Source organism: Equus asinus, chromosome 12 (genome assembly GCF_041296235.1).
Source record: "Equus asinus isolate D_3611 breed Donkey chromosome 12, EquAss-T2T_v2, whole genome shotgun sequence".
Taxonomy (NCBI): Eukaryota; Metazoa; Chordata; class Mammalia; order Perissodactyla; family Equidae; genus Equus; species Equus asinus.
The window spans coordinates 76,724,682-76,736,410 of NC_091801.1; the positions used below are offsets into that span (position 1 = coordinate 76,724,682).

General features: G+C 43.2%; 1 long non-coding RNA gene across 3 annotated transcripts in view; it reads left to right on the plus strand.

Annotated features, from left to right (window-relative positions):
- The window catches only part of LOC106824837 (uncharacterized), a 64,366-nt gene extending 52,865 nt beyond the window's left edge, over window positions 1-11,501 (plus strand). For all 3 annotated transcript variants that reach the window (XR_011493388.1, XR_011493392.1, XR_011493385.1), the window contains one exon: window positions 453-11,501. This is a non-coding gene — a long non-coding RNA (uncharacterized lncRNA). The remainder of the gene's footprint in view (window positions 1-452) is intronic.
- Window positions 11,502-11,729: the final 228 nt, after the last annotated feature.

Here is an 11,729-nt window from a genome sequence, read left to right on the forward strand (position 1 = left end):
CGATCAGTTCTCAGTTAACGTCTCTGCCCTCTTTAATGACCATTTTGTTACCACTTTTCACTGAGCCTTCTTCTGCGGGAAAATCTCAGTGAATCAAATGGAAACGTTAAGTTAATGAAATCATGAGCGTATTGTAATATTTCCCCCCTTTCCAGGCAAACACCCTACTAAGGGCAAGCTGACTCTGGGCTGTGCTGGAGAAAAAAAGCAGCCTCAGTCCCTGTGCCGTGGACTCCTGGTCGACAGCAGACAGACAGACTAACTTAGCAATTAGCATTGGACACCTCCGCCCTGCTGAGGATGGCTTTCAATTAGCAGGCAGCTGCTGGCCTCCCATTAGTTAATGTCACCGTTCCTGCATTTCTGCTGAATGATAATTGCAGTATGTACCAATGCATATTTTTAACTGTTCCTTTTTTTAATACAGAAAGAATGTCATTCTCTTTCTACAGAAGCTCAGCTGCAGCGCTGTTGCCCCTGCGAAGAAAACAACAACAACCTGCCACAGGTCTCCCTCACGAGTGATCACATGAAACCCCAGGCTCTCGGCCTGAAGAGAGGATGCTGTTATACGTTTAGAACCAGTTTTAGCAGCTGCAGCGTGTGCGTGTGTGTGTAGGGGATGATGTTTGTGAGGTTGCAAACACTCCAAGAATGATAGCAATAGGTGCGTAGAATGAAGAGTGGAGCCCAAATATCCTTCTGGACCCCTCCATCTGGGGATACTGAAGCTATAATGGAATATTGATGAAACAGGAAGCTTAGGTTTAGGAAACTGGTTGGTTTTTATTTTTATTTTATTTAAACTTCTAATTTTGGAATATTTTTAGATTTACAGAAAAGTTGCAAAGATACTACAGTAAGTTCCTTTGTACTCAGGTTCCACTAAGGTATATGTATAACTATGGTTATAAATAACTATAGTATATGCCCCTATGGTACATACAACTATGGTATATATCCTTATGGTACATATAACTATGGTATATTTAACTATATATATGCAATTATCAAAACTAAGTAATTAATATTGGCACAGTCCTCTTAACGAAAGACTTCATGTGGATGCTCCCTATTTTCCACTCGTGTCCTTTTCCTGTTCTGGGATCCATTCCAGAATCTCACATTGCGTTTAGTTGTCATCTCTCTTTAGTCTTTTCTGATCTGAGACAGTTTCTTAATCTTTCTTTTTCTTTCATACCCTGAGTGGTTTTGAAGAACACCAGTCAGGCCTTTTGTAGAATGTCCCTCCATTTGAAGTCATCTGAGTCAATTGGGGTTAAGGATTTTTGAGAAGACATCACAGAGGTGAAGTGTCCTCGTGGTTGCACGGTATTAGAGGGTATGTGACATCAACAGAAGTTATCTTGGTGACGGGAACTTTGATCACTTGATCGAAGTGGTGTCTGCTGGCTTTCTCCAACAGAAAGGCACCATTTCTCCCTTTCTTTATCTTATTCTTTGGAAATAAGTCACTAAGTCTAGCCCACAATCAAGAGGAGAGGAATTAAGCTCGGCCACATGGTGGGGGGTCTGCGGTACATTATTTGGGATTCTTCTGGAGGGAAGATTTGGGGGTCCTGGCTCTAACAGTAGACCTGTCACTATGTGATTTGGGGCCAGTAGGTCAATCTCTGTCAGCCTCAGGTTTTCCTTCTATAAAATGAGAGGTTGTGTAAGACGTGTCCCATAGCCTGTCCAGCTTGAACGCCCAGGGTTTGTTCTGTAGTCAGGGGGACAGACTTTGCAATTAGAAAGATGAGGGCTGGGCTTCCAGCTCCACCACTTGCTCCCAGTATGGCCTTAGACAAGCTTCTTAAACTCCACAACCTTCAGTCTCCTTGGCTATGAAGGGGAATGGTAGTGATGCCGAGGTGACGCCTGTAAGGCGTGTAGCACAGAGCTTGTGTACAGGGACACACAAGAAGTTTCAGCTATTATTTTGACCAAATGGAAGCTCAGTAATAGGGTAGTCAAAGTCACTACCCTATCAAATACCAATACCAAAGGTATTGAAAGAATTCATAGATTCTTTCTCTGCCTACGTTCTTGAAAAATATTTCAGATCCTTTCCAGCTTTGTTGAAACTTGATACCTATAATGGTAGCACAAGAACACTGCGCACGTCCAGCTTAGCCACTGAATTGTGCAGAATTATAATTTTGGTGAAGAAGAGAGAATTGAATTTTCTCATCGAATCTCAGGTGGAAAACAGCTCTGGGTCAGCTCTCCCACTGAGTAGCAGATGCTCTGCCAGTCAGTACTCAGTTGTCGTATCTGTTAGACAAGTATGACCATTGCAACTCCTCACCCAGTGACCACCACGTGGCGAACTTTCAATTTCTGAGTTAAACAGCTGGCTTTCCCACCATAAACTGCTTATTGCAAAAGAAGAGATGGGCACACAGCCATAAACTCTTCAAAGGCATTTGCACCCAATATCCAAAGTGGGAAGCTGAGATGCTTTGATTTCAGATGATCTAGCTGGTATCCATACCAGAAATAGTTGGTGGAAGTTCTGAAGGGTGATTAGCATTTGCCTAAAAAAATTAAATAGACGTACAAATGCAAATACCATTAGATAAAGCTCCTTATGCAGATATATATTAATCATTTGGCGTTGGTAAAGCGGTGGTAAACTGGGCGCTTTTCCATGCTGATATGTTGCAAATGGCTAAGCTCTGCTTAGGAAAAATGCGTACATAAGTGCAGACAGCAAGTCCCAAGACTATTGATATACTTTGATCCAGTGAACCCACCCATGGGGCCCAAACCTAAAGAAATAGCTTAATTGAAGGAAATAGCAATATGTGTGGAGATATTTCTTCTAACTTTATATATATTATGAAAAAAAGGGAAGTGATCTAATGGGAATGGTTAAGAACCTCGATTCCATAAATTATTCAGTGAGGAGAAGCTAATTATAAGAAGTGCAACATATGAAGTACTTACGATAGATTGTTTATGAAAATAGTAGTAAGAAAATGACACATACGTCATGCCTGGAACTATGAAAATACAGGAGCATGTGGACAGCTTCTAGAAGGGAATGTGCAGAAGTGAAAAGAAGGTAATTAGGTAAAAGTTAAGCAAACGTTCTTTTATTTTAAGCATCCAAACAAATCTTTCAAGTTAAGAAGAACAGATGTCAATGTGGTTGGGATTTCTCAGTGCTTTGGAGTAAATATCGAAGGGCCCCAGGAACACCTTCTGCTCCACGTAAATATTCTCCAGCTTCCCTCTTCCCTTACGTGCCCCTCAAAGCTCCCATACAGAAAGAATACAGTCAACAGAACCGTTTTTAAAGGACGAGGAGAAACAATCTCAGGACCTCGTATAAGGAGGGAGAGAAAGAGTTTTTCTTTTCATTCTTCGGCAGCTCCTTGGAGCCTCAGAGTCTGTGTTATTGAAACTGGAGGGCGACAAGCATTAAGGTGACCCTCTTGCTGAGGCTGGCTGGGTCTTTAATGAGCACATTGATCAGAGAAGAGACGCAGGAAAGCACAGTCCGGTGACATCTGAATGAATATAAATTTCGCCCCATTGAAGATCTTCCACAGTGGGCCTGGTCCCTGCTGACAGTATCAGCGAGAGGAGAGAGAAGCAATTTTGGTCTTCAGTCTTGATTCTCTTCACGCTGTCGGCGGTATTTAAGAAGAACCAGTTATGACTATTCTACCTCTAAAAGCCACTCCCTGGAAGGTTCCCTCCCTGGAAGGGACGATCGAGAATGAGTCTACTCAGGACTGATTTTGAATCTGACATCAACCTGTTTGCCTGGAGGAGGAAGTACTTTCATTCAAACCACGGGCACGTCCAGAAATTGGACAGGCTGCCTCATCAGGGAGTGAGCGCCCCGTCACGGGAAGAGTGCTAATGGGAGCATGTTAGCAAAATGCTTCAGGGAGGCTCAAGCATGAAAAAGAGACCTGGGGAGAGGTGGCGGGCTCGGTACTGGGTCACCTTTCAGATAATTCCAATATTGGCCCTCTATCATTCTAGAAAACCAGACAGTGGAATGACAAGGATCACAGGGTTTGGGAACCAGACAGATGGAGTTTGGGAGTCTTACATCGCTATTTATTGTGTGACGTCGGACAACCTGCTGTCCTGATATGTATGTACCACAGTCACTTTATTACTCAAATGGAGATCAGAGCACTACCTAACTCATGGGTTTGTCACGAGCATTGAAATTAGATGGCGTGCAGGTGTCAAATGCTCATCACAGTGGCCAGAGGATAACTTGTTCTCAGCACATGTTCCATGATTCTGGTTATTCAATGACTTTTCTTTTTATTTAACTACTGTCCATTCAGGCCTTCTTAGGTGCTTAGATTTTCAACCAAAACATCTCACTTAAACTTCTTATAGGGTCTGAGTCGTGTCCCCCCAAAATGATATGTTGAAACCCTAACCTCCAGGACCTCAGAATGTGACTACATTTGGAGATGGGACCTTTAAAGAGACAATTAAGGTAAAAGGATGCCATACGGGTGAGACCGAATCCAATATGACTGTTGTCCTTGTAAGAAGAGGAGATGAGGACACGGATAGGTACAGAGAGGAGACTACGTGAGGACACGGGGAGAAGACTGCCGTCTACAAGCCCAGGAGAGAGGCCTCAGGAGGACCCAACCTGCCAACACCTTGATCTCAGACTTCTCACCTCTAGAATCGTGAGAAAATGAATTTCTGCTGTTTAAGCCACGCAGTGTGTGGGACTTTGTCCTGCCGGCCCTAGCAAACAAATATTCTCCTGAATCACCTTGGGAGGTATGGATGACTACCTTCACTTTCCAGAAGAAGACACTGAGGTTCAGAGTGGGGCAGTGACATCTTCAAGGCCACACAGCTCCCCCCAGGAACTGTTGTTTTCACTGAATATCACACACAGAGTGCCAAATACAGTATTTAGCACGTAGCAGAAGTTTAATAAAAGCGAGATCCTCGCTGGTGACAGAGCCAGGACACACACTCCGCTCAGCATCCGTGACTCAGCCCCTTTCCACCATGGGCCTCCTCTTCCATCCGTCTCTGAAATGCTACTTGCTCACCTGCTTCCCCTTCATGACAAGGCTGCTGACTCTTCTCTCTTCCTCCCTTTTCTTTCCCTGCAGACTTGGGCACATCAGCACCTTTTCATTTCTGCAGGCTCTTCGGGAGGATTTTTTGACACAAACACTAGTCCTGGTTTTTGCCTTTTCAAGGGGCATCGGCCCAATCTGAGCAGAGACTGGTGACTCATTTTGATCATCGCCTTAAAGCAATTCCTTCTGTGAGCCCAGACCTGATAGGCCTCATCGTGCCGTGAAATCTAACACTATTTTTATGCCTTTTAATCTATCTTTTAACAGCCTCCTTGTTTAGAAAGCACATTTTCCAGAGGGGTGAGGACAAACTTGGCCTGTCTTAATCAAAGGCTCGGGGAGCACCAGTCTGGGGTCCTTATCCAATCCCCAACTTTTCTAACGCTTGACTCCACTGCTTCTTTTTATAATGGCCTCTGCGGGAACTCTGCGGCTCCTTGACAGGGCTGCTGGCTGCTTTCTTCCATCTTAATAACTGCCGAGCTCTCCAAAGCGGGAGGCTGTCAAAATGTTTCTAAAGGGCAGGAGTCGCTCAACTGAGTCACTGTTATTGGAAGGTCGTTATGAAAATGACATTCCAGGGTGAATGTGAGGGGAAGGGTCAGTCACTTCCTCGGAGAGCTTCCCCGTTGCCTGGCCAGCAGAGCCATTGGCGTCTTCCTCAGGTTCTTTTTTTTTTTTTTTTTTTTCGGATGTATATCATATTTCAAATTCTGGATACATTACATCATGTTCACCACCCGATCACTAATTATAGTGCATCCCCTCACATGTGACCCTAATCACCCCTTTTGCCCTCCCCCCTCCCCCCTTCCCCAATGGTAACCACCAGTCCAATCTCCAATGCTGTGTGTTTGTTTGTTGTTGTTTTTATCTTCTACTTATGAGTGAGATCATATGGTATTTGACTTTCTCCCTCTGACTTAGTTCACTCAGCATAATACCCTCAAGGTCCATCCATGTTGTCATAAATGGCCGGATTTCGTCGTTTCTTATGGCTGAGTAGTAGTCCATCATGTATAAATACCACGTCTTCTTTATCCATTTGTCCCTTGATGGGCACCTAGGTTGCTTCCAAGTCTTGGCTATTGTGTATAATGCCGCAGTGAACATAGGGCTGCGTGTATCTTTATGCCTTTGTGTTTTCAAGTTCTTTGGATAAATATCCAGCAGTGGAATAGCTGGATCATATGGTAGATCCATCCTTAATTTTCTGAGGATACTCCATACTGCTTTCCATAGTGGCTGCACCAGTTTGCACTGCCACCAGTAGTGAACAAGGGTTCCTTCTCTCCACATCCTCTCCAACAATTGTTGTTTCCTGTCTTGTTAATTATAGCCATTCTGACGGGAGTGAGGTGATACCTCATTGTAGTTTTGATTTGCATTTCCCTGATAGCTAATGATGTTGAGCATCTTTTCATATGCCTGTTGGCCATCCGTATATCTTCTTCGGAGAAATCTCTGTTCAGATCTTTTGCTCATTTTCTAATTGGATTGTTGGTTTTTTTGTTGTTGAGCTGTATGAGTTCTTTGTATATTTTGGATATTAACCCCTTATGTGATATATGGTTTGCAAATATCCTCTCCCAATTGTTAGGTTGTCTTTTCATTTTGTTGATGGTTTCCTTTGCTGTGCAGAAATTATTTAGTTTGATGTAGTCCCATTTGTTCATTTTTTCCTTTGTTTCCCTTGCCCGGTCAGACATGGGACTTGAAAATATGCTGCTCAGACCAATGTCATAGAGTGTACTGCCTATGTTTTCTTCTAGAAGTCTCATGGTTTCGGGTCTTACACTCCCCGGCTTCTTTAAGAGCATGGTGCCTTTCTTTGTGCTCCTGTTCCGTTTAATGTAATAAGCACCCGTGCAGGATATACAAGCAGCATGCTGTTGCATTCACTTCGATGTCTTTCTTTTGGATCATGCAATGAGTTCCTTTGTCCTGTTAGGGGTTAAAGTGGAGACACAGTCCCTTGATCTTAAGGCTCACTTCTCCTGCCCTCTGGAGATGCAGACCAAGAGAACTCACACACAACAATGATAGCCAAATGGGAAATGAGTCAGTTTGATCGTAGAATAGCCAGGTGAGCCACTGGTACCCTCTACTGCCGGATCACTGGGAAAGCTGAGTTGGAGAACGGGATGGGGATTTGCGTCCCCTGTGGATGCTCTGACTTCCTCCAGTCCCCTACCCTGGGACCCCTATGCTTTGGCCAGACCCCAAGAGGGCCCCTGAGACCCTTAGCAGCACCAGCAGAGTGGAAGAAGGTCAAAGAAGACCCCATGAATAAGCCCTGTCCCAAATGGCTTACTGCATGGGGGCCAAGTGAAAGAGAGAGCAGCCCTGGGCCTAAGGTCGGATGGACTTGAGGCCATGGCCTATCAGCTGGGCCTCAACTCCTCTCAACGATTCGGGAGCTTGTCAAAAAAATCCCCTTTTCCCGATGGGAAGAATGGGAAGAAATATTTCCTCTTCCCAAACACACCAGGAGCGAGGGAAACTTAAGCTGAGAAAGTAGAAGAGCTCAAAACCCATCACAAACGTTACAGCTGGATGGAGCCTCCAAGAGCATTGGGTCCAAGTCACCATTGCTCAGTTGGGAAAACACAAGAGGCCTGCTAGAGGTCACACGGTCATTCATGGGCAGAGGAGTGGGTTGAGCATGAGTGTCCTGCCCTTCTAGCTCTTCCATCCCGGAAGCCCACTGATTTGGGGATGTTCCTTTTCTGGCCATTATGGTCCAGCCACTTTGTAGCTCACTCTGCAGTGGCTTATGATCTGTGATCCACCTGAGCTCCTTCCTCTCCCTTTGACTTTCCAATTAAAAAGTGTCTTTGAGGAAAAGGAGGGCTCTGAGTTCCGTGGAGGAGGCTTCTTCCTTAGCAAACCTTCCCATCTCAACCATGAGGTTACTGCTAACGAATTTGCTTTCTCACAACGTCTCAAAGTGTTGTATTTCCCTTCTCTCCACTGGTTCTATCTTTACGGCCCAGAAGTCAAACCAAGGAGTGCAGGGGAATGTTGCCTTCCAGCCAAACAGGCAGAGAGACAGCAGATGAGTTTAATGTGGTGAGTTCACTTTGGGGATGCGATTCCAGGCGAGGAGTCCCTCTGATTGCAGTGGTAGGACGTGATGGAAAAGGACAGGCCAGTTCCTGCCATGAGATTTCCCCATTTCCGCAGCTGAGGGAGTTGAGACTTGAGGGGGCAAGATCTGGCTCAAAAAGAGAAATTGGGCATTGCAACTCAAGTCTGCCCCAAAGCAAGACACATAGAGTTAGGGCTATAACCTCAGGTCCCAACACTTGGAGACCAAGTTCTTCATCCACAGAGGGATGAGGCCCAAACAGTGCCATGCATGACCCTTCACATTTCCCAAGGTCTCTGCCAACTGCTCAGTTGACCAATGAACACCAGTCTCTGGCCAATATGCTTAGAAACCCTTTTCTGTCCTATGGGAGGGGTCATAGGCAGAGGTTGGGAGAAGCTACAGGTGAACTGGTTCTTGAAGGACAGGCAGAGTTCAGGCTCACTAGCGCAGAGGAAAGTTCTTTCAGAGCAGAGGGAGGAGCATAGGCAAGGCACAAAGATGCAAATTGCTGTGGCGAATTTGGGAGCTCTAAATGATAATGTGTAGCTGGAGAGCATGGTGGGGGTGAAAGGGGAGAGGAGAGGAGTTTGCAAGGATAATGAGAGACAAGTTCATCCAGGTGCTTGTATGTCACTCCAAGTTGTTGCAAGTTTTTTTTCTGAGGGCAATTGGAAGCTACCAACTGTTTTAAATAAGGGGAGGAACTTCCACTTCCAGCCATGATGGAGTCACAGGCATCCGACTTATTCTTCCACTTTAAACAACAAGACAACTGCACCAAATAAATGAGAGCAGTTTTCAGACATTGGAAAACAAGCAGTCCAGGACAGCAATCCCCAAGAAAAGTGGAGCAAATGAAGTAAGCTCTGCAAACACTTTGGCACAATGTCCGGGGAGAGTTTTCAGACTGTAGTTCAGAGAAAGGGAACCCAAACTCAGTCCAGTGGTCCCCCTGAGTTTAGGAGACAGATTTGAGACTCTGTGGGGGCCAAGGTGGCTAGAATTCTCTGGGAGGTGTTCCAGACAGGAGACCACGCCACAGAAAGAGAGCTCTGCAGCTCTGCAGAGGGCTCCTTTTGAGTCTTTAGCTGAGTTCTGATCAGCACAGGCAGCAGAGGAAACTACCTGAGGCCAGGGAAAAACACGTGAAAAGAATAGAAGGCAAAGAATTCCTGGAGCCACACAGGACTGGGGATAATTCATGTTCCTAACAGACACTGTAAAAGACCTCATAACAGGCAGAGCCTCACTGCATACTCAATAATTGAGTATTGTCTCATTGATGGACAAAATTAATCTGAGCCTACGTAACAAAGCTTAGAGGCAAGGCTTGAGATCAATCTGCTCCCAGTACCTTAACTATACCTAAGGACAAGTCTCAAGAATATTTATAGCAATACAGAAAAAAATTTAACTCCCAGTAAAGTCACAATGTCTAGCATCCTATCAAATATTACTAGATATCCAAGAAGAAGGGAAGTAAGACCTACAATGAGAATTAAAAATATCAATCAATAGAAACAGACATAGATGAAATGACGTAGATGATAGAATTAGTAGAAAGGAAAGTAAAACAGCTACTATACATGTACTCCATATGTTCAAGGAGATAGAAAAAGACAGGAACTTGTTAAGTAGAGATGTAGAAAATATAAAAAAAGACTCAAATCAAACTTCCAGAGATGAAAAATTGTCTGAGATGTAAAATACACTACCAGATTAGATGCTACAGTAGAAAAAATTAGTAAACTTGAAGAGGAAGTAATAGAAATTATCCAAAATGAAACAGGGAAAAAAGACTGAAAATAAAATGAACAGACCATCAGTGAGCTGCAGGACAATTTCACAAAGATTACTGTATATATAATTGGAGTCCTAGAAGAAAAGGAGAGAGGGCAAAAAAATGAAACATGGCCAAAATTTTTTCTAAATTTGATTTAAAAAATCTATTAACTTTCAGACACAAGGAACTCAGAGAACTTCAAGTAGAAGAAACTTGAAGAAAATTACACCAGTCAACGTCATAATCAATGTGCTTAAAACCAGTGATAAAGTGAATATCATAGAAGTACCCAGAGGGAAAAAAACGCATGTGTACAGGCAAACAAAGATACTTGTTGAGAACAGTGCAACCAAGAACATAATGGAGCAACAATTTTAAAGTACTGAAAGAAAAAAATACCAATCTAGAAATCCATACATAGCAAAAGTATCTTTCAAAGAAAAGGTGAAACAAAGAGGATGGATTTGTTTGGATACATATTTTAGACAGGTCACCCCTCTGGCAATCTGATGGATAGACTGGCAGGAGAAGTTCAAGCCAGGAGAATATTTTAATAACCCAGATAAGACGATAAGCCTAAATTAGGACAGTTATTGTAGGAATAAAGAAAGAGATGCGTTGGAGGGATATTGGGTCTCAGCTGCTTATCAAATGTCTGCTAACTCTTCAAAGCCTATTTTTTTTTTTGAGGAAGATTAGCCCTGAGCTAACATCTGCTGCCAATCTTCCTCTTTTTTTGCTGAAGAAGACTGGCCCTGAGCTCACATCTGTGCCCATCTTCCTCTAGTTTATATTTGGAATGCCTGCCACAGCACAGCTTGCCAAGCAGTGCCACATCTGTGCCCTGGATCTGAACCAGCGAACCTCAGGCTGCCGAAGCAGAACATGTGAACTTAACCGCTGCGCCACTGGGCCGACCCCTAAAGCCCATTTTTGAAGAGCAGAAATTGTGTCTTCCCCATCTCTGATTCCTCAGGACACAGGGAAAGCACATCAATGGCTCTTAGAAAACATTTTTTCAGGGGCCGGCTCCATGGCCGAGAGGTTAAGTTTGTGCGCTCCGCTGCGGCGGCCCAGGGTTCAGATCCTGGGCACGGACATGGCACCGCTCGTCAGGCCACAACTAGAAGGACCTGCAACTAAGATATACAACTACGTACAGAGGGATTTGAGGAGATAAAGCAGAAAAAAAAAAAAGATTGGCAACAGTTGTTAGCCCAGGTGCCAATCCTTAAAAAAAAAAAAAAGCAAGATTGGCAACAGTTGTGAGCCTAGGTGCAAATCTTAAGGAAAAAAAAAAATGAAAAAAAAAGATAATATTTTTTCAATTCTAGTCACTATCTTTGGTGTTGACTCTTTTCCACAGTACTCAATTTTACTAGATATTTGTTTCTTTTTGAAATTATATATATTTATATAGTATATTTATATATATTTATTACATATTTATAATAATTATTATATATTTATAAATCACTATTAGCACGACTGAAATCATTCATTTTGAAATGCTATAGTTTGTTTTGTAGCCTTACCCTTGTAGTATATACATAATGAAATAAACTTACTAATTTTCTATCCTAGTCTCTGTTTTTTTCTTCAAGATAACCTGAATTGTAAAAAAAAAAAACCCAAACTAATGACACTGAATAATAGTGTTGAAAATAAGCAAGATTCTAAAATCTAAATTAGTTTTCACATTGTATTTAATATTTAAAAATGAAATAAATCCATGCTTTTTAAATAATAGAAACTCCTAGGA